We start from the raw sequence: 23,854 nt of genomic DNA, 5'->3' as shown, positions 1-23,854 counted from the left end.
TTTGAATCAAAATTTGTCATGTTTGCTTTGCCCAGGTTTCAGCATCAGAGGCCAATTTTTGTAATGTTTCCTGGGTGGGATTTGCCGGTTTTACAAAGTGTGTTAATATCTTTGCCTGCCTCGTGATACCCTAAATGGGTAGGCTCTACTCTTGCAGAACCCTCAGATGGTGCAGAGTCTGGGCCATTTTATAAATAACTCTTATAGCGAATGCAAAGGAATCTCTTGGTCTCGGTTGATTCCTGTGCTGGTCGCCATTCACATTATTACTGTTGTTAAACAATTGCTGTATCCCCACTCCCCACTGCATGTTATTACTCATTTCTGGCTGAGTTAGTAGTAAACTATACTGCAATGCTAATGCAGTAAAGTATAGCACCAATTATCTCTAGCGTAGTAGGGTTAACACCAAGGTGCTCACCAAGTCTTTGTTTTTTTTCCAGCTTGCGGAGACCACTTGCCGAACTCTTCCCAACTGGGCAACGATTTTCCAGTTTCGCTATCGCTGTAGCTTCATCAGGGAAAGAGATCTACTTCTAGCCGGTAAGGGGTTTTAAATAGTAGGTTGATGTCCCTCCCTTTCTGGGTTTGCCCCTCCCATGTGCTGAGTCCTAGTGTTAAGGTTCAATTTGCTTCAAACAGATGACAACACAAAGTTAGTAATACAATAACGTCTTTATTTCGCCAGGTGGGTGTGGGAGTCAACTCTCACAGCATGTAAAATACAGACTACAGAGTCTCTCTTTCTCCACACACAGAGGTAATGTTTAATCAGACATATTTATACCCTAACTAGACCAAGTGCAGACCCGTTGGGTCTGTTCCCCCAATGTGCGGTGAGGGTGGGGGGGGCGGCATGCAGGGGGGGGACGAGATGGGGGGGGGAGGGGGGAGTGCTGAGAGGGGGGGGGGGGGGTGAAAGGGAGGGCGGGGGGGGGGGGGGGGGAGGGGGGGGGGGGGGAGGAGGGTGGGAGGGTGGGGGGAGGGGGGGGGGGGGGGGGGGGGGGGGGGGGGGGGGGGGGGGGGGGGGGGGGGAGCGCCTCCCCGGGTAGGGGGGGAGAGAGGGGGGGGGAGGGGGGGAGGGGGGAGGGGGGGGGGGGGGGGGGGGGGAGAGGGGGGGAGGAAGGGAGGGGGAGAGGTGAGTGGGAGGGGAGAGAGGGAGAGGAGGGAGGGAGAGGAGAGGAGGGGGGGGGGAGGGGGAGGGGAGGTGGGGGGGGGGGGGAGGGGGGGGTGGGGGGGGAGAGGGGGGGGGGGGGGGGGAGAGAGAGTGCCTTTTTACTTCAACCCAAACCCAAACAACCATTTGCAGGCAGTGCTTTTTTACCTCTAACCATATTTTCAGAATTAAGGGTACTCACAGTGCTGTAGACATTTGTCAGTGTCATTCAGAGCTCTGATTGAGGCACACCACTTGCAGAGACTTATTGAGGCACACCACTTCCTGGTTTTATAGTCCCTCCCCCTCCCTCCAGCAGGGGCAGCAGAGAGAATGGGGAATTTTGTAAAACATTAATATCTCTGTCAATTTTCATCGACGGGAAAAAAATCCTCGGCACACATGCGGCGGAGGGGGGCTCTGAGCGAGGTGGCCAAAAATGACGGCCGTAGGTGGCGGCGTACTCTCAGAAATCGCAGCACAGAAAGCCAAAACCGGTCAAGAACAGAGTTTTAGTAATATAGACTAGACTAAGTGGGACCCGTTGGGTCCCAGCATCACACGGGAGGGCTGGAGACCCAAAACAATATTCCACCTCTCCACTAATTCCAATATTGCTGGCCAGTGGTGGGGGGGGGGCTTTCGGTTGCGCTAGTATGAGTGTTGTGGGCCGAAGGTACTGATTTCCAGAGGGCTAGTATGGAGTTTGTGGGCCAAATGGATTTTTGGGCTGGCAGCAGTCACTGAGGGCTGGCAGCTCAGTCACTGAGGCCTGGCAGTACAATCACTCGGACCTGGCAGGCTGGCGGCTGAGAAACGGCCAGAAATTCTGCCCAAAACAGGTGACAGACTGTAAGAGAGAAGGGGGAAGAGGGTGGACTGAATGGATTATTGGGCTGGCAGTTCAGTCACTTACAGCTGGTGGGCTGGCAGTTCACTAACTCACGGCTCGTGGGCTGGCAGTGCAGTCACTCACGCCTGGTACGCTGGCAGTTCACTCAGTCACCCCACCTACCTTCACCCCCCCCCCCCCCCCCCCCACTCTGCTCCTTGCCATTCCCCTCCCACCCACACATTCAGTGCATCTCCAAACAACCTCCCCCCATGCACTCTTAGTGGCTCTCCCACAGAGCAGCCGTTCCTGCCTATTAGGTTCTATTGTGATGAAGAACACACAGCATTAAAAGTGTAAAAAGGTTTTATTAAAGTTTAAAATGTGAATGACTCTTAAAATATAAGAACAATTTAAATTTTAAAGATGAGATTTATTAAGTTTTTACTTGTTGTGTCTTGTTGTGTTCTGCTGCTCACTGCCTCTTGATGACTATTTCCTGTTGATAAAAAGAGACAATTTTAATATAGAGAAAGTCAGCGGTCAAATTTTAAGAAGGAAAATCTGAGAATATCTCAGAAGTCATCATTCAACGAAGCACGCTATTAATGACAACATTCTTGGGCGATGTTCCATCCTTCAGGAAACCTTTGACATTCCCCTTCATATTTCTGTTGAGCTAGTATGTTGGGCCAAAGGTTCTGGTTTCCAGAGGGCTAGTATGGAGTTTGTGGGCGGAATGGATTTTTGGGCTGGCAGCCCAGTCACTGAGGGCTGGCAGCTCTGTCACTGAGGCCTGTACTGGCAGGGGGGCACCAAAATGCTTGGTGTTGCTGAAGACATCTGGAAGAGTTCTGTCCACAACTTCAAAGCATTCTCTCCTAATCATTGGACATTCATCCCAAACAATGACTTTCACTTGCCTCGTGAAATGGGCCGTCTTAGAGTTCTTCTCGATGTTGCACAATGTATCCTCGGCCACTTGGATGGGTATCTTGAATCGAGAATGTGTAGTTCTTCCACCAGGCAGATATGTAGCTGCTATCCTAGAGGATACTACAGCAATAGCCACATCACCTTGACCTCCAACATTTCCTGACATGATGTTGAAAAAGCAGCCGAAAGACAATTTCAGTTGTTAATGAACACTGAAGATTTTGTGCAAAACATTTTTTTGAGTTAGGGGCTGTCAGGGTGGGGGGTGGTAAACATTGTGCAGCCAAAGGAGGGGCACAGCTTCAGGCGGGGGTTCTCGTGAGCTGATGAGAAATGGGGGGGGAGCTCATGCAGGGGATGAGGGCGGCTTCAGTTGGGGGTGCATCTTATAGCCAGGCGGACGTGCGGCATGTCAGTGGAGGAGAGGGGGCAGTGAGCGATTTACTCATGACCTGTGGCCTCACTCACTGCCTTGGGATTAACTCATGTCCTTTAGACTGACTGACTCTCACAGCTTGTGGACTGACTGATGCCTGACTTCTGGAGTCACGTCCGACTTTTGTAAACTGAAAACGGTAACATCTACATTGAGGAACAGCTTCTTCCTGACAGCCATCACGCTATTAAACTTAACAAATAAGCTCTGAACTATGAAATACTATATTATTTCACACACACACACATATTCACACGCACTCACACACATATTCATACACATACACACACATATGCACACACACACATATTCACACACACACACACACATATTCACACACACACAACACACACACATATTCACACACACACACATTCATTCACACACACATTCTCATACACATATTCACAAACAGACTCATTCACGCACACACAAACTCAATGACACACACATTCACACAAAGACCCACACACACACACACACACACACACACATACTCATACACACACACACGGACTCACTCACTCACACACACACACACACAGACTCACACACACACACATGCACTCACTACACACACACGCACACACAGACTCAATCACACACATATACAGACTCATCCCCCACCTCAAGACACTGCCCTATGGGTGGTAAATGTCGTGCAGCCAAGGGCAGCTTCAGGCGGGGGTTGTCGTGAACTGATGAGAAGGGGGTGGGGTGTCCTCATGCAGGGGATGTGGACGGCTTCAGTAGGGGGTGCATCCTATAGCATGGCGGAGGGCAGCGTCTTGAGGTGGGGGATGTCAGTGGAGGAGAGGGGGCAGTGAGCGATTTACTCATGACCTGTGGACTCACTCACTGCCTTGGGATTAACTCATGGCCTTTGGACTGACTCTCACAGCTTGTGGACTGACTAGTGCCCGACTTCTGGAGTCACGTCCGACTTTTGTAAACTGAAAACTGTAACATCTACATTGAGGAACAGCTTCTTCCTGACAGCCATCACACTATTAAACATAACAAATAAGCTCTGAACTACGAAATACTATATTATTTCACACACACACACATATATGTTCACATGCACACACACATATTCACACACACACACATATTCACACACACACATATTCAGACACACATACATATAGACACACACACATATTCACACACACACACACATATTCACACACACACACATTCACACACACATATTCATACACACATATTCACACGCACACACATACACATATTCACACACACACGCACATATATATTCACACACACACACACACATATATACACACACATATATTCACACACACACACACACACATATAGGGAGGTTTCACGGCAGTCGGGTCACGACCCATGACCCGTACTGTTGCTATGCTACACCAAATGGATTACACGCGATGTACTGCAGGTAGGCACTTACCATTGTTTCCAACTCCATCTTCCAGGGAGATGCTAACCGCTTTTCGTTGTCTCTGTACTGTACACTGACAACGACAATTAAAGTTGAATCTGAATCTGAACGTAGCGGGTCCGTTAAAACCAGCCGGAAATGTCCATTTTTGCGCTGCAAATAATGATGGAAATCGGGATGAGCATGTGAGACATTTAGCCTACTTCAGAATTCCGAAAGTGAGGAGAAATGACGGTCGATAGAAGTGAGAGCTGAAGGGACAACAGACAGAGTGCTTAGCGAACATTGGCCGTTTGCTCACTACATTTCATCAACACTAAAGCATTATTTGTGTTTTTTCTTGATTCCTTTGGCATCTAAAAAGTTTCAGAAGTGATAAATCTGGCAGTATTTTTTTTTTAATTTTTGTTTTTAAAATCGCCCATGGTTCTCAAGTGGGTTTTTACGTACAAAATGAAAACGCATCTGAAGAAAAATTTACAGCCAGATTTATCACTTCTGAGAATTTTTTTGATACCAAAGGAATCAAGAAAAAACACGAATAATGCCTTACTGTTGATGAAATGCAGAGAGCAAACACGATAATTCCAATATTTTCAATTACGATATCTGCACAGCCAATGTTTACCAAGCACTTTAGCTGCTGTTGTCCCTTCAATTCTCGCTTCTCTTTACCTTAATTTCATTTCACGTTTGGAATTCTAATGTTGGGTACATGTCTCTCACACTTACCCCACCTTCCACAATTTTTTTCAGAGCACAAATTCAACATTTTGCCAGTTTTTAGCAGATAGGAAAGTACACGTTTCTTGCATTAATAACATATACTGGAAGTGACGGATGTCTTCCAGATGGATTGAGCGGCTCCGTCCTATTAACCATATATAACCATATAACAATTACAGCACGGAAACAGGCCATCACGGCCCTACAAGTCCGTGCCGAACAAATTTTTTTTCCCCTTAGTCCTACCTGCCTGCACTCATACCATAACCCTCCATTCCATTCTCATCCATATGCCTATCCAATTTATTTTTAAATGATACCAATGAACCTGCCTCCACCACTTCCACTGGAAGCTCATTCCACACCGCTACCACTCTCTGAGTAAAGAAGTTCCCCCTCATATTACCCCTAAACTTCGGTCCCTTAATTCTGAAGTCATGTCCTCTTGTTTGAATCTTCCCTATTCTCAAAGGGAAAAGCTTGTCCACATCAACTCTGTCTATCCCTCTCATCATTTTAAAGACCTCTATCAGGTCCCCCCTTAACCTACTGCGCTCCAGAGAATAAAGACCTAATTTATTCAACCTATCTCTGTAACTTAGTTGTTGAAACCCAGGCAACATTCTAGTAAATCTCCTCTGTACTCTCTCTATTTTGTTGACATCCTTCCTATAATTGGGCGACCAAAATTGTACACCATACTCCAGATTTGGTCTCACCAATGCCTTGTACAATTTTAACATTACATCCCTTTAAAAAATGGATAGATGTTTAGATCTAGTAATTGAAGTTTGAAATTAGCTACAATTGGGTAACTAACTAATTATATGCTTTAATTTCAGGTCATCCAAGTAAGATTATTTTATATTTGTTTCAGAATGCTTCAATCTATGATAACTGAAAATTTCATTCAGTTCTCTTAATTTTTAAGAAGGTTATGGGCTTTTGACTGTCCACGATCACAGCTTTTTTGTTATGTCCATAGAAAATCAATAGGGAACAAGATGCTAATTTCCGAGTATGAAAATGGCCATAACTTTTTTATTACTTGAGATATGAAAGTAAATTAGGTGTCAAATTAAACTTATTGTTATGCTTTATCTGATGGGATAAATTGCAGACTTGATTTTTTAAATCTCAAAATTTTGTAACATTGCTACTTTTTACAACCCAAACCCTCCAAACAACCATTTGCATGCAGTGCCTTTTTACTTCAGCCCAAACCACCCAAACAACCATTTGCATGCAGTGCCTTTTTACTTCAACCCAAACCCCCCCCCAAACAACCAATTGCATGCAGTGCCTGTTTACTGCAAACCAACCATATTCTCATTTTCAAACCACATTAAGGGCACTCACAGTTGAGTAGACATATGTTTGGTGTTATTCAGAGCTCAGAGACACGTGACCCTCTGGCGTCCTCCATCTTGCAGAGACTGAGTGAGGCACACAACTTCTGGGTTTTATAGTCCCTCCCCCCACCAGCAGGGGCAGCAAAGAGAATGGCAATTAAAAAAAAAAACATTAATATCTCTCTGATTTTTAATCGATGGGAAAAATCCTCTGGTCCAGAAAGGCGGAGGGGGCTCTGAGTGAGGTGGCCAAAAATGACGGCCGTAGGTGGCGGCGTTCTCTCGTAAAATCACAGCACACGAGCCAAATGCGGTCAAGATCAGACTTTTAGTAATATAGATAAAGAAAAAAACAATTCCAAATTAACAGATTTTTATTTCTGCGATAAAGGCATTTCCAATTCTCATCCAACACCTCAATCTGAATCCCACATGGCCTGTGTGCAATTCAAAAGATAAGTAATAGGAATAAATCAAAATTTAAATACTGACAAGGTCACCAATCCTAATGCCAGGTTACGCAGCGAAGAAAATGAGCAGTCTCCTTGCTGAACCACATCTGCTGTTTAATAAAAGTTGAGAAGAGATAACCACCTTGGCGGTTCAGCTTTTCAGTCGCTTTCCGAGTTCTCTGAGTTCACGCTGAAGAATGTCTTTCCTCCTCGTCCCGACGTCATTTGTGCCGACATGCACTACCACTTCCGGCTGCTCACCTTCACTCTTGAGGATGACAATCGGTCCGTGACATCATGGATCGTGGCATCAGGGCAGCAACACACCATCCTTTACTCCCACCTATTGCCGCAGAAACCCCTGTCTGTCCCCGACTACCACGGCTCTGCCTGACGCCTGTCTCTTCGGTTATGCCTCAGCGTCACCTTTTGACTCCCAGACCTGTTCCTTTTCTCTTCGGGTGTCTTCGATGTAACGATATTACTGTAGGTCCTGTCCAGGATTTTCCCGGGTGATCCTGAGGTCATCCAGTTGCTTCTCCAGTGCCCCAACATGGTACTTCAGGAGCTGAACCTGGACACACTTTGCTAGAGGCAGGAAACATGTTCCCGATCTTGGGGGTGTTCAGAAACAGGGACCATAGTTTAAGAATAAGGGGTAAGCCATTTAGATCGGAGATGCGGAAACACTTTTTCACACAGAGTTGTGAGTCTGTGGAATTCTCTGCCTCAGAGGGCGGTGGGGGCCGGTTCTCTGGATGCTTTCAAGAGAGAGCTAGATAGAGCTCTTAAAGAGTCAGGGGATATGGGGAGAAGGCAGGAACGGGGTAATGTTGGTGGATGATCAGCCGTGATCACATTGAATGGCGGTGCTGGCTCGAAGGGCCTACTCCTGCACCTATTGTCTATGTTTCTATGTAAAAGCTTTTCACTGCACATCACTGTCTACATCTCTCCTACGACTCTCAGGCTGAGGACGGGTCTCGACCTTGAAACGTCGCCCATTCCTTCTCTCCAGAGATGCTGCCCGTCCCGCTGAGTTACTGCAGCATTTTTATCTCAGGTTTGCAGCCTCTGCAGCTGCTGTGATTGTTTCCCCTCCCCCCCACGTGGTGTAGGAGCCGCGGGGGGCAGGGCCGGCCCCGCCGTGGCAACCGTTGCTAGGGCGGGATGGGCGGCTCCAATTGCCAGAGGACGCTGTCCGTCCAAGGGGCGGGGATGTGGCTCTGATTGGTCGGTCGCAAGGCGGGGGCGGGACCTGCTCCTTTGTGACGTGAGACGTAGAGGCGGGAACAGCTGCCGCCGCTCGGCCCCGCGTCCTTTCCCCACCCCCTCCTCCCTCGCCGAGGCCGATCCTGCGGCCGGTGACACGAGGAGCTGGAGCCCGAAGCGTGCGGGCGGAGGGGGATGTCAGTGAGTGAGTCTGAGCGCCCTCTGGTCCTCCGACAGCAACGTTAACCTGGCGGCGGGAGGCCGTGGTGTAACCGATCCATGTATTGTATTCTTGTATTCAAATTTTATTGTCGTTGCCTCACTTTGAGACAACGAAATGAATTTCCCGTACAGCAGTATCGTTAAAAAAAAAAATCACAAGAAAAATAATAAAAATAAATAATAAATAAATAATAAAACATATTAAAAAAAATAAAAAAAATTGAAATTGAATTAAAAATTTAACAAAAGCACAAACACAAAAAGTCCACAACACAGCATAACATAAATGGCACCCAGGTGAGGACGGCACCATAGTCCAGCCAGCCTCCCCTCCGTGTCCATCCGTGGTCGGGGCCTTCCGAGCACCCGCAGTCGCCGCCCCGGGTGGCCCGATGTTCAGGCCCTCACGCCGGGCTGGTGGAACGCCGACGCCGAACCCCGACGGTGAGCAGCCTCAACCGCTGGCGGGGCGGTGCCAGCAGTCCCCACCGTGACGTCAGGATGCCTGTCGTGTGTGTAGGGGGCAGGGGTACGTCACGGGGCAGGGTGGGGGTACATCACGGGGCAGGGTGGGGGTACATCACGGGGCAGTGTGGGGGTACATCACGGGGCAGGGTGGGGGTACATCACGGGGTGGGGGTACATCACGGGGCAGTGTGGGGGTACATCACGGGGCAGGCAGGGGGTACATCACGGGCAGGCAGTGTGGGGGTACATCACGGGGCAGTGTGGGGTACATCACGGGGCAGTGTGGGGGTACGTCACGGGGCAGTGTGGGGGTACATCACGGGGCAGGGTGGTGGGGGTACATCATGGGGCAGGGGTGGGGTACATCTGTGCAGGGTGGGGGTACATCATGGGGCAGGGTGGGGGTACATCACGGGGCAGGGTGGGGGTACATCACGGGGCAGGGTGGGGGTACGTCACGGGGCAGGGTGGGGGTACATCACGGGGCAGGGTGGGGGTACATCACAAGGTGGGGGTACATCATGGGGCAGGGTGGGGGTACATCACGGGGGGGGGTACATCACAAGGTGGGGGTACATCATGGGGCAGGGTGGGGGGGTACATCACGGGGGTGGGGGTACATCACGGGGCAGTGTGGGGGTACATCACGGGGTGGGGGTACATCACGGGGTGGGGGGGGTGGGGGTACATCACACGGGGTGGGGGTACATCACGGGGTGGGGGGTGGGGGTACATCACGGGGTGGGGGTACATCACGGGGTGGGGGTACATCACGGGGGGTGGGGTGGGGGTACATCACGGGGTGGGGGTACATCACGGGGTGGGGGTGGGGGTACATCACGGGGGGTGGGGGTACATCACGGGGTGGGGGTACATCACGGGGCAGTGTGGGGGTACATCACGGGGTGGGGGTACATCACGGGGTGGGGGTACATCACGGGGGGGTGTGGGGGTACATCACGGGGCAGTGTGGGGGTACATCACGGGGGTGTGGGGGTACGTCACGGGGGTGTGGGGGTACATCACGGGGCAGTGTGGGGGTACATCACGGGGCAGTGTGGGGGTACATCACGGGGCAGTGTGGGGGTACATCACGGGGCAGTGTGGGGGTACATCACGGGGCAGTGTGGGGGTACATCACGGGGGCAGTGTGGGGGTACATCACGGGGCAGGGGTGGGGGTACATCACGGGGCAGGGGTGGGGGTACATCACGGGGTGGGGTGGGGGTACGAAACTTACAAAATTCTTAAGGGGTTGAACAGGCTAGATGCACCACCCGGTGTGGCTTTAATGGCCGCGGGACAATCGCCATCGCCAGCCGGGGGCTATGACTTTGACTCTGACATCGGGGGGGGGGAAGAGTGCAGTGGAGAGATAAGTTTATTTGGCCTACCATCACAGCTATGTGATGGATGTTTATGTTAAATGTAATTATTGTTGTGTCTGGGGTCTATTTGTATGTAATGTATGGCTGCAGAAACGGCATTTCGTTTGGACCTCCAGGGGTCCAAATGACAATTAAATTGACTCTGACTCTGACTCTGACTTGGATAGGCTGGGTGAGTGGGCAAATGTTTGGCAGATGCAGTATAATGTGGATAAATGTGAGGTTATCCATTTTGGTGGCAAAAACGGGAAAGCAGACTATTATCTAAATGGTGGCCGATTGGGAAAGGGGGAGATGCAGCGAGACCTGGGTGTCATGGTACACCAGTCATTGAAGGTGGGCATGCAGGTGCAGCAGGCAGTAATGAAAGCAAATGGTATGTTAGCTTTCATTGCAAAAGAATTTGAGTATAGGAGCAGGGAGGTTCTACTGCAGTTGTACAGGGTCTTGGTGAGACCACACCTGGAGTATTGCGTACAGTTTTGGTCTCCAAATCTGAGGAAGGACATTATTGCCATAGAGGGAGTGCAGAGACGGTTCACCAGACTGATTCCTGGGATGTCAGGACTGTCTTATGAAGAAAGACTGGATAGCCTTGGTTTATACTCTCTAGAATTTAGAAGATTGAGAGGGGATCTTATAGAAACTTACAAGATTCTTAAGGGGTTGGACAGGCTAGATGCAGGAAGATTGTTCCCGATGTTGGGGAAGTCCAGGACAAGGGGTCACAGCTTAAGGATAAGGGGGAAATCCTTTAAAACCGAGATGAGGAGAACTTTTTTCACGCAGAGAGTGGTGAATCTCTGGAACTCTCTGCCACAGAGGGTAGTTGAGGCCAGTTCATTAGCTATATTTAAGAGGCAGTTAGATGTGGCCCTTGTGGCTATTGGGATCAGGGGGTATGGAGAGAAGGCAGGTACAGGATACTGAGTTGGATGATCAGCCATGATCATATTGAATGGCGGTGCAGGCTCGAAGGGCCGAATGGCCTCTACTCCTGCACCTAATTTCTATGTTTCTATGTCACGGCGCAGGGTGGGGTACGTCACGGGGCAGGGCTGCCCTCCTTCTTCCTCATCCCAACTCCTCCCTTCTCCCCCTAATCCCCTCCTCTTCCACCACCCTCTCGCCTCACTCTCCTCTCTTCTCCCCTTCCCCTCACTTCCACTGTCCTCATTCCCCTTCCCCACTTGCCTCCTCACCACCTCTCCACTCCTTCCCCCCCCTCACTCCCTCCTCTCCATCCCCTTTCACCCCCTCCCGTCACCCCCTCCCTGGTGGTGCACCGTCGCTGGTCCCCCAACTGCAGCGCCCCCCCTTCTTCACTCCCTGCCCCCCTCCCCCTGCTCCCCCCCTCCCCACCCCCCCCCCCCCCAAGCACTAGCAATGTTCACGCTTTAGTAATGTTCTGTTTGCCAGCCTGTTGACCCTCTGTGTTCCCCTCCTGCAGGGTTTAGGAGCCGTTGCTGTGGACGGAGAGACGGGGACGTGAGCGGCCATTGAGGGAGGCCAGGGTGCCGGTGATCCCCCCACATCTGCTCAGAGTGCGGGCTGAGCTTGGAGGGGCTGAGCTTCGATGGAGGACCACATGACGGGGCACAACAAGGAGAAGCGTTATGAGTGCGACGTGTGTGGCAAGGCCTGCTGGTGCCCGAGCAAGCTGGAGATCCACCGGCGGGTTCACACGGGCGAGAAGCCCTATGGCTGCTCCACCTGTGGCAAAAGCTTTACCCGGTTGTCGGGGCTGCGGGAGCACCAGCGGGTGCACAGCAGTGAGCGGCCCTTCACCTGCTCCGACTGCGGCAAAGGCTTCAAGTCGTCCATGCAACTGAAGAGGCACCGGCGTCTGCACACAGGGGAGCGGCCCTACACCTGCAGCGACTGCGGCAAGAGCTTCAACCAGTCCCAAAGCCTGCTGGTGCACCAGCGCACCCACAGCGGGGAGCGCTCCTACACTTGCAGTGACTGCGGCAAGGGCTTCACACGCTCCAGCAACCTCCTGGAGCACCAGCGCACCCACACCGGCGAGCGTCCCTACACCTGCGCCCAGTGCGGCAAGGGTTTCAACAGCTCCAGCAGCCTGCTGGTGCACCAGCGCACCCACACCGGAGAGCGCCCCTACACCTGTGCCCAGTGCGGCAAGGGGTTCACCCGCTCCACCAGGCTGCTGGAGAACCAGCGCACCCACACCGGGGATCGGCCCTACACCTGCGTCCAGTGCGGCAAGGGCTTCACCCGCTCCACTAGCCTGCTGGAGCACCAGCGCACCCACACTGGCGAGCGTCCCTACACCTGTGCCCAGTGCGGCAAGGGCTTCACCAAGTCCAACAACCTGCTGGAGCACCAGCGGACCCACACCGGCGAGCGTCCCTACACCTGCGTCCAGTGCGACAAGGGCTTCACCCGCTCCACCAGTCTGCTGTCCCACCAGCGGGTGCACGCCGGTGACCGTCCCGTCGCCAGCCTGGTGTGTGGAGAGCACTTTGCCATGGCCTCCCACGCCCTGTCTCACCAGCACGTGCACACCAGTGGCCAGCCCTACGACTGCCCGTACTGTGGTGAATCGTTTGACAGCTTGCAGGGGTTGCGGCAGCACCAGCGGACCCACGCCGGCGAGCAGCTGCTCCCACTATGACAAGCGAAGATGGGGGCTGTGGGAGCACCAGCGGATACACACCAGAGAAAACCCCTATGTGTGCGCTGAGTGTGACAAGGGTTTCACCCGCATGTCCAGCCTGTGGCAGCACCGGCGTACCCACAGTGGTGAGCGTCCCTTCCCCCGCCTGTCCTGTGGTAAGGGCTTCACCCGCCTGTCTCAACTCGAAATGTCCCCCATTCCTTCTCTCCAGAGATACTGCCTTTCCGGCTGAGTTACTCCAGCAATGTGTGTCCATTTTTGTAAACCAGCATCTGCAGTTCCTTGTTTTTAAACCATCCTTGTTAACCATCTCTGCATCTTCCCCAAAGCCTCCACATCAGTCCTGTAATGGTGACCAGAACTTTATGTAATACGTCAAATGCTACCTGACCAATGTCCCTTAAAGCTGCACATATACACTTCTCTCTACTTATCGCACACCGTTTTATCTCCTTATATTCCCTCGCCTCTGTCATTTACTTCACCCATCTGCCAATTACCCCCTCATTTGTTAACATAGTGTCAGTCTGAAGAAGGGTCCTGACCCGAAATGTCATCTATCCATGTTCTCCACAGATGTTGCCTGACCTGCCAAGTTACTCCAGCACTGTGTGAAACGCCACCTATCCGTGTTCTTCACAGATGCTGCCTGATCTGCTGAGTTTGTGCAGCACTCTGTGAAACGTCACCTCTCAAATGTTCTCCACAGATGCTGCCTGACCCACTCAGTTTCTCCAGTACTCTGTGAAACATCACCTATCCATGGTCTCCACAAATGCTGTCTGATCCGCTGAGTTACTCCAGCACTGTGTGAAACAACACCTATCCATGTTCTCCAGAGATGCTGCCAATTGTCACGTCCAATACACCCTTTCGTTACCTTGTTCAATTACAATCAAAATTAAATAAGGAAGGATATTAATTTTTCTTCCACAGTTAGCTCCTTGTTGATCAACACTTAGTGCAAAAATGGAGCCATACAGGTCCGATTATAATGTTGGTTGGAGAAAGCTAAGACACCTCCTTGTGCATGCGAAGGAATATGGGCACAAACTCAACATTCTAATCAGATAAGGAAGCTTGTTTACTTCCAGCAGCGAGTTCACTGTGTTCGCTGTGGAAGTTGTTCGTTGGATTTCAAACTCCAACTTTTACCTTCCTCCTGTTTAGATACCTATCTAGATGGCTCACTTCACCCTCGTATTCTCTCTCATCCCACACAATTAGTATATTCATGTATTTTATATTACAAAGATAGTTAATAACGAATATGTCTACATTTAAGATTAGTTTATCATGCTTAATAATCTTTCCTGTTGATGTGATGAATCCTCTATTTCTCCATAACTGTCCAAAGTCATGTACAACCCCAAACGCATAGCAAGAATCGCTGTAGATATTAGCACTTGTATCTTTAGCCAAAATGCAGCATGAGTCAGGGCAAACAGCTCAGGATGGTAAAGCGTACGCCTCCAGCACTTGGTGTGGTGTGACCACTGCATACCCTGCCAATAATCTGTCATCGCTAGGTCGGTGTGTAGAGCCATCGGTAAATGGGAACAGATCAGGATTATCAATCGGATGACTAATTCCATCCGGGGAGTGGCAGCGGCTTCTACAAGCAAGACAATCATGGTCGCAGTCTTCTGGCAGTGGTGTTGAGTAATGAGGAAGGGTTAGTTAGCAGTCTTGTTGTGCGTGGACCCTTGGGCAAGAGTGACCATAATATGGTTGAGTTCTTCATTAGGATGGAGAGTGACACAATTAATTCAGAAACAAGGATTCTGAACTTAAAGAAAGGTAACTGAGGGTATGAGATGTGAATTGGCCAAGATAGACTGGTAATTGATTCTTAAAGGGTTGACTGGATAGGCAATGGAAGGCATTTAAAGACAGCATGGATGAACTGCAACAATTGTTCATCCCTGTTTGGCAAAATAATAAATCAGGGAAGGTAGTGCATCCGTGGATAACAAGGGAAATCAGGGATAGTATCAAAACAAAAGATGAAGCATACAAATTAGCCAGAAAAAGCAGCCTACCAGAGTAGTGGGAGAAATTCAGAGTCCAGCAGAAGGGGACAAAGAGCTTAATTAAGAAAGGGAAAATAGATTATGAAAGAAAACTGGCAGGGAACATAAAAACATGGCAATTGCTGCTTGAACTGAGTTGTGCCAGAAGCAAGTGTTAATATAAACGTTATAGCAGGGTGGAGTTAATGATGCTAACTATGTGTGATTGCTTAACATGTATAATCAATCTACACCTGTGGTCAGAACAACAAAAATGTGGACAAACTATAATCCTGCTTTAACTGCACGGGTTGGAATGTGTTCAGGGAAGCAACCATAAGCCTCGCTGAGTATACGGACACTGTGTCATCATGTGTTAGCTTTTGCGAAGACAGTTGCTTTCCAACTAAGACCCGAACATGGTTCAACACCAACAAGATCTGGTTCACTGCAGAACTCAGACAGCTCCAACGGTCTAAAGAGGAGGCCTACAGGAGCGGGGATGCAGACCTCTACAGGCAGGCCAAGTACACTCAATTGAGTATAAATGGGGATCCTGTGGATAGGGCGAAGTGTTTTAAATATCTGGGAGTCCACATCTCTGAGGATATGACATGGTCATCACACGCCTCAGCACTGGTTAGTAAGGCAAGGCAGCGCCTTTACCACCTCAGGCAATTGAGGAAATTCAGAGTGTCTCCGAGGATCCTCCAGTGCTTCTACGCAGCGGCGGTGGAAAGCATCTTGTCCGGGAACATTACCATCTGGTTTCGGGAATTGCTCTGCCAAGGACAAGAAGGCTCTGCAGAGAGTAGTGCGTTCGGCCGAACGCACTATGGGAACTTCACTCACCCCCCTGCAGGAGCTATACAACAGGAGGTGCAACTCCAGAGCAAACAAAATCATGGGAGACCTCTTCCACCCCTGCAACGGACTGTTCCAGCTGCTACGGTCAGGCAAACGTCTCCGTTGCCATGCAGTGAGAACGGAGAGGTTGAGAAGGAGTTTCTTCCCAGAGGCAATTCGGACTGTAAACGCCTTTCTCACCAGGGACTAACTGTACAGAACGTTTTTCCTTCTATTATTTATTATGTAAAATAATATGTGTGTTATGATTGTGTTTATAATTTGTTTGGTTGTTTTGTTGTTCCGCGAGCATTGCCACTTTCATTTCACTGCACATCTCGTATGTGTATGTGACAAATAAACTTGACTTGACTTGACTTGACTTGAGCTGAGAAGAGGAATCAGAGCTGCCAAGGAAAGGTACTCTGAGATGTTGAGTTGCCGGTCGGCGAGGACTTGGTTGGCTGAAGGGCCTGTTTCCACGCTGTTATCTCTGAAGTAAAAAAACAGAAAAAGAGCGAGGGCGATATTTTGGCACCTGTTTCACGATGGCCGACTTTTGCCTCCTGTTTCCATGGTGAGAAAATGTCCATTTCTGCCCCGTGTCCTCGAACAATCGCCATTCTCGCCTTATTCTGCGTTCTTCTCTTGATGATCGTGATCTTGTCTGGAATTGTGGTGGCTTTTCGGATCAGGGTGAGTGGATGGAGAGAGGGCAGAGAGAGAGAGGGGGGTAGATCGTAGGCCAGAACATAGGCCAAAGCCCACAACACAGGCCCGGAGTCGATAACATAGTCCTGGGGCCCATAACACAGGCTCGGAAGCCCAGAACATAGGCCTGGAGCCTATAACACAGGCTCGTTGCCTACAACACAACCGTGAGGCCTACAAAACAGGATTGGAGGCCCAGAACATCGGCCAAAGCCCACAAGCAGGCCTGGAGCCTTCAACACAGCTCCGAGACCTACAACATAGGCTCTGAGGCCCAGAGCTTAGGCCAAAGCCCAGAACTTGGGCCAAAGCATAAAACGCCTGGGGTCTACAAAAACTCAGAATTGTGTAATTTGTTGTAAACTTATAATTTTGTTTGTAAACTTGTTTGAACTGTAAGGTGTCCTTGTGTGTCCTGAAAGGCGCACATGAATAAAATGCATTATTATTATTATTAAAACACAGGCTCGTGGTGCCAGAGATTAGGCCAAAGCCCAGAACCTAGTCCCGGAGGCTATAGTTATAGCACAGGCCCAGAGCTTACAATAAAGCCCTTCTTCTTGCGAATGAAACATAAATAAACCAAAGGAATAGTTAGATCACAAGCCGGGTGTTGAGCAGCCAGGTTGTTGTCTCTGCGTCAATGTCTGCCAGGCCCTGAGCTCCATTTGGTGGGTGGTAGAGCGGGCACTCAGAGATGACATGGTTGGCTGTCTGTTGTTCTGCTCCGCATTCACATCTGGTGGAGCCCCCATCTCCACATGCTGGCATTGAAACGCCCAACTCCAGTACCAAGTCTGTTGAGCTTCACCCATGCTCCTCTGGAGAGGTCAGACCCTGGACAGCTTTTATCTGGTGAAGAGATGTAGCTGTGTAATGGAGATGAGGTTGCCTTCCACTCCTGTGACCACTTGGTGGCTATCCAGTGTGCTTTTGTCTCAGTTGGCTTGATGGATGCAGGAGTTGTTTTCCATGTGGAGCAAAGGGGTGACAGGACTTCAGTCGGGGTGGCCTCTGCTCTCTGCTGATAGCCTGATGGAGGAGGTGATCTGACAGCCTCAGAGCCTATAATACAGTCCTGTGGCCCAGAATTTAGGCCTCATCTATTTATTTATTTATTATCATGATAGAGCTGTTGTACAAAAGATATTGGTATGCGTGTGGGGCAATAGTTCGGGTGTGTGGTGTGCTATTTTGGTCCCTAAGACTACAAGAAGCATTCATTGTGAGAAGCAGTGGTGAAAAGATTTATTTACTAGTGCTGGAGTGAGCGCGCGCTTCTGTGAGAGTATTTTAGCAACGGGAGCCTGATACATAGAAACATAGAAACATAGAAATTAGGTGCAGGAGTAGGCCATTCGGCCCTTCGAGCCTGCACCGCCATTTAATATGATCATGGCTGATCATCCAACTCAGTATCCCGTACCTGCCTTCTCTCCATACCCCCTGATCCCCTTGGCCACAAGGGCCACATCTAACTCCCTCTTAAATATAGCCAATGAACTGGCCTCAACTACCCTCTGTGGCAGAGAGTTCCAGAGATTCATTCACCACTCTCTGTGTGAAAAAGTTTCTCCTCATCTCGGTTTTTTAAAGGATTTTCCCCCTTATCCTTAAGCTGTGACCCCTTGTCCTGGACTTCCCCAACATCGGAAACAATCTTCCTGCATCTAGCCTGTCCAACCCCTTAAGAATTTTGTAAGTTTCTATAAGATCCCCTCTCAATCTCCTAAACTCTAGAGAGTATAAACCAAGTCTATCCAGTCTTTCTTCATAAGACAGTCCTGACATCCCAGGAATCAGTCTGGTGAACCTTCTCTGCACTCCCTCTATGGCAATAATGTCCTTCCTCAGATTTGGAGACCAAAACTGCACGCAATACTCCAGGTGTGGTCTCACCAAGACCCTATACAACTGCAGACCCTATACAACTATACAACCCTATACCAGTAGAACTTCCTTCACACCAGAAGCCTGTTGGTAGTAGGCCTTCCTTGACAACAGACTAGGCCTTCTCTAGCAACATGACCCTGACTCCAGTGGTCCTTTACTAGACAGGCTCCGAGGCCCATAACTTAGGCCCAAGCCCAAAGGTTAGGCCCGGGCCTTTAACATTGCCATGAGACCTACAAAACACAGGCTCTGCGGTCCAGAACATAGCCAAAGCCCATAACACAGACCCAAGGCCTAAAATACAGGCCCGGAGTCTATAACACAGGCCTAGGACGCACAACATAGGCTCGGAAGCCCAGAATTTAGGCCTGGAACCTATAACACAGTCTTGGAGCCCACAACATAACCCTGAGGTTTACAAAACAGGCTTGGAGCCCCAGAACATAGACCAATGCCCACAGGTTAGGCCAAGGCATAAAACACAATAAAATAGGCCTGGAGCCTATTATACTGCCCTGGGGCCTATGAAACACAGGCTCGGAATTCCCAGAACTTAGGCCAAAGCCCACAACACAGGTCTGGGGCCTAAAATACAGGACCTGAGCCCACAAAACAGGCCCAGAGTCCACAAAACAACCTTGAGGCCTACGAAACACAGGCCCGGAAGCCCAGAACTTTGGGTGAAGCCCGGAACACAGGCCTGGGACCTAAAACACTAGGCTGATACCTAAGTACCAAACCTCTGAACCAAAGAGCATTATTGTGAGATATTTTTGTGGGTGCTTTGTGACAGATATTAAATATTTGTGTATTTAAACTTGGATCTAAATGTTTTATAGTGAAGCTTTTAATGCCAAAAATCAGCAATTAGATGACAAAATGCATTAATAAAAGCAAAATAAAGCATGATTAAATGTCCCTCTCTCTCCCCCCCCCTCCCTCTCTCTGTCCCTCTTTCTTACTCTCTCTTCCCCCCCTCCCTCTCTCTCTCTCTCCCCCTTTCTCTTCCCCCCTCTCCACACTGCTGCACGCTGTAAATCTACATTCATCGAGATAATGCTGCACTCTCTCCTCCCTTCCCTCTCCCGTTCATTTCTTTCATCTCTTTCTCGCTCCCTACCTCTCTATTTATCTCTCCACTGTTTTCCCATTTCCCCTCTCTCTCACTTTCTCCCCCCCTCTCTCTCTTACCCTCTCTCTCAGTCCCCCTCTCTATCTCCCCACTCTCTCGCTTTCTTCCCTCTACCTCTTTCCCTTTCTCTTCCCTCTCCCCCTCTCTCTCTCCCTCTTCCTCTCTCTCTTACCCTCTCTCAGTGCCCCTCCCCTCTCCCCCCTCTCTCATCCCTCTCTCTCTCCGCTCCCTCTATCCCCCTCCCTCTCTCCCCCCTCTCTCCCCCTTTATTCTCTCCCACTCTCTGTCTCTTCCCCCCTCTCTCTCCCCCTCTCCTCCCCCCCTCTCTCTCCCCCCCCTCCTCCCCCCCCTTCCCCTCTCTCTCCCCCCCCCTCTCCCCACTCTCTTTACCCCTCCCCCCCCCTCTCCCCCTCTCTCCCCTCTCCCCCCCCACTCTCTCTCCCCCAACCATGATCTCTCCAATATCTCCAATGACGTAACAGCCAAACCAGCAACTGTAAGTTTTCCTGAGTTATTGTCAGTATTCGAGTTATGATTAAAGAATGGGCCGACAAGTCCATAGATCTTGTTTGAGGAAGAACATACATGCTGTTGAGGGAGTGCAGACTAGGTTCACCAGGTTAATTCCCGGGATGGAGGGACTGACTTGCAATTAAAGAATGGGTTGAGGGGGCTTGTATTCACTGGAATATAGGATGAAAGGGAATATTATAGAAACATATAAAATTATTAAGGGGTTGAATAAACTAGATGCAAGAAACATGTTCCCCATTTTGGGGGAGTCCAGAACCAGGGGTCACAGTTTAAGAATAACGTGGCCGGCCAATTAGGACTGAGATGAGGAGAAACCTTTTCACCCAGAAAGTTGTGAATCTGTGAAATTCTCTGCCATAGAAGGCAGTAAAGGCCAATTCACTGGATGTTTTTAAGAGAGAGTAAGATTGAGCTCTTCGGGCTAACGGAATCTATTATGGTGAATTTATTAGGGGGAACAAGGAAGTGGCAGATGAGTTGAACAGGTACTTTGGATCCATCTTCACTAAGGAGGACACAAACAATCTTCCTGCTTTACTAGTGGCCAGAGGCTCTGGGATGACGGAGGAACTGAAGGAAATCCACATTAGGCAGGAAATGGTGTTGAACAGAGTGATGGGACTGAAGGCTGATAAATCCCCAGGGCCCGATGGTCTGCATCCCAGGGTACTTAAGGAAGTGGCTCTAGAAATTATGGACGCATTGGTGATCTTTTTCCAACGTTCCATAGATTTAGGATCAGTTCTTGTGGATTGGAGGGTAGCTAATGTTATCCCACTTTTTAAGAAAGGCGGGAGAGAGAAAATGGGGAATTATGGACCAGTTAACCTGACATCGGTGGTGAAGAAGATGCGGGAGTCAATCATAAAAGATTAAATTGCGAGACATTTGGATAGCAGTAACAGGATCAGTCCGAATTAGCATGGATTTACGAAGGGGAAATCATGCCTGACTAATTTTTTGAGGATGTAACTAGGAAAATGGACAATGGAGAGCCAGTGGATGTAGTGTACCTGGACTTTCAGAAAGCATTTAATAAGGTCCCACATAGGAGATTAGTGGGAAAAATAATGGCAAGCAGTGACTAGTGGCAAGCAGTGACTAGTGGGGCACCGCAAGGCACGGTGCTGGAACCGTAACTATTTACAATGTACATCAATGATTTAGATAAAGGGATTAAAAGTAACATTAGCAAATTTGCAGATGACACATAGCTGGGTGGCAGTGTGAACTGTCAGGAGGATGCTATGAGAATGCAGGGTGACTTGGACAGGTTGGGTGAGTGGGCAGATAATAATAATACATGTTATTTGCGGGAGCCTTTCAAAGTCTCAAGGACACCTTACAGAGATTAACAAGAGAGAAAAAACATATAGTCAGAGTAAAATAAATAATAAGGACACCACCAATACACAAATTAAAGACAGAAATCGCTCCAAAGACAAAAAATCAGAAACACAATGTGAAGAGAGAGCAGCGGCAGCTAAAGCACGCCAGCGTCCACTCTCCCTTCCGACAGCCATCTTGGACACAGACTAACATATTAACTTACACACAGAAAAATCATCCCCCCACAATGATTGCCACTGTGGGGGGAGGCACAATGTCCAGTCCCCATCTCCAGTTCTCCCAAAGTCAGGCCTATTGAGGCCTCCACAGTTGCCTCTATGGAGGCCCGATGTTCCTGACCGTTCTGGCCGGGTGGTGTTGCCCCGGCGTCGGGAGAGTCCTCTCAGCGGCAGGGCCACCTGGAACGGCCGCTTTGTAACTGGGGATCGCGGCTTCCGAAGCCGACAAGGCCGCGCCGGTTTGGAGCTCCCAGGCTCCCGATGTTAGAGTCGGCGCCGCCCGCTCCGCTCCGCAGACCCGCAGCCCGGAGGTGTTGATCTCGGCGGTCACAGCTCACCGGACTCCAGGGCGTCGATCCAGCACGGCGACTCAGTCAAGGCATTGCCCGCTCCGCTCCACAGTAGCGCTCCAGCGCTGTGCCGCCACCAAAGCCGAGGTGCTGGGCGGTCCCAGCCAGGAAACGGCGCACCATGCCCGCTGGTGGGCCGCAAGGACGGGTCGACGGGGCAGCCCGGAGAAAAAGCTGCCTCACCAACCAGGTAGGGACCTAGAAATATTATTACCCCCTACCCCCCACATTAAAAAGTAATTTCTCCCACAGACAAGGCACAGAAAACTAGAAATTAGGTGCAGGAGTAGGCGATTCAGCCCTTCGAGCCTGCACCGCCATTCAATATGATCGTGGCTGATCATCCAACTCAGTATCCCGTACCTGCCTTCTCTCCATACCCCCTGATCCCCTTAGCCACAAGGGCCACATCTAACTCCCTCTTAAATATAGCCAATGAACTGGCCTCAACTACCCTCTGTGGCAGAGAATTCCAGAGATTCCCCACTCTGGAGAACTCACTAAAACTTCCAAAAAAAAGTGAATTAAACGGACGGCTGCTAGTTAGCAGCCGTTCCCCAAGATGGCTCTTCCTCGAAGGCTCCTCCTCCTCAGATGCATGGCGGATGCAGTTTAATGAAGATAAATGTGAGGTCATCCACTTTTGTAGCAAAAAAACAGGAAGGCAGATTATTTAAATGGTGTCAAGTTGGGAAAAGGGGGAGTACAACAGGATCTGGGGGTATGCAGGTACAGCATGCCATGTTGCCATGTTGGCTTTCATAACAAGAGTAGTTGAGTATAGGAGCAAAGAGCCCTAGTGGAACCACACCTGGAGTGTTGTGCGCAGTTTTGGTCTCCAAATTTGAGGAAGAACATTCTTGCTATTGAGGGAGTGCAGCGTAGATTTCCAAGGTTGATTCCTGGGATGGCAGGACTGTCATATGCTGAGAGAATGGAGTAGCTGGGCTTGTTTACTCTGGAATTTAGAAGGATGAGAGGATATCTTATTGAAACATATAAGATTATTAAGGGTTTGGACACGCTAGAGGCAGGAAACATGTTCCCAAGATTGGGGGAGTTCAGAACCAGGAGCCATTGTTAACCATATAACCATATAGAACAATTACAGCACAGAAACAGGCCATCTCGACCCTTCTAGTCCGTGCCGAACACATAATCTCCCCAGTCCCATATACCTGCGCTCAGACCATAACCCTCCATTCCCTTCCCATCCATATAACTATCCAATTTATTTTTAAATGATAAAAACGAACCTGCCTCCACCACCTTCACTGGAAGCTCATTCCACACAGCTACCACTCTCTGAGTAAAGAAGTTCCCCCTCATGTTACCCCTAAACTTCAGTCCCTTAATTCTCATGTCATGTCCCCTTGTTTGAATCTTCCCTACTCTCAGTGGGAAAAGCTTTTCCACGTCAACTCTGTTCAAGAATAAGGGATAAGCCATTTAGAACGGAGATGAGGAAACACTTTTTCACACAGAGAGTTGTGAGTGTGTAATTCTCTTCCTCAGAGGGTGGTGGAGGCCAGTTCTCTGGATGATTTCAAGAGAGAGCTAG

At 49.7% G+C, this 23,854-nt stretch overlaps 1 long non-coding RNA gene and 1 pseudogene across 1 annotated transcript; one reads left to right on the top strand and one right to left on the bottom strand.

Moving 5' to 3' along the window:
- LOC129694961 (zinc finger protein 850-like) overlaps window positions 1–23,854 on the top strand; it is a 49,991-nt pseudogene that overhangs the window by 16,129 nt on the left and 10,008 nt on the right.
- Window positions 2,401–7,019, bottom strand: LOC129694962 (uncharacterized). Its single transcript, XR_008723088.1, has 2 exons — window positions 4,799–7,019; window positions 2,401–2,487 (listed from the first exon to the last, which is right to left on the bottom strand). It is a non-coding gene; the product is annotated as an uncharacterized LOC129694962 (long non-coding RNA).

The sequence above is a fragment of the Leucoraja erinacea genome, unplaced genomic scaffold (assembly GCF_028641065.1).
Source record: "Leucoraja erinacea ecotype New England unplaced genomic scaffold, Leri_hhj_1 Leri_874S, whole genome shotgun sequence".
In the NCBI taxonomy this organism is placed as follows: domain Eukaryota; kingdom Metazoa; phylum Chordata; class Chondrichthyes; order Rajiformes; family Rajidae; genus Leucoraja; species Leucoraja erinaceus.
The sequence above is the reverse complement of the archived record's forward strand: the minus strand, read 5'-3'. Positions and strand labels throughout refer to the sequence as shown.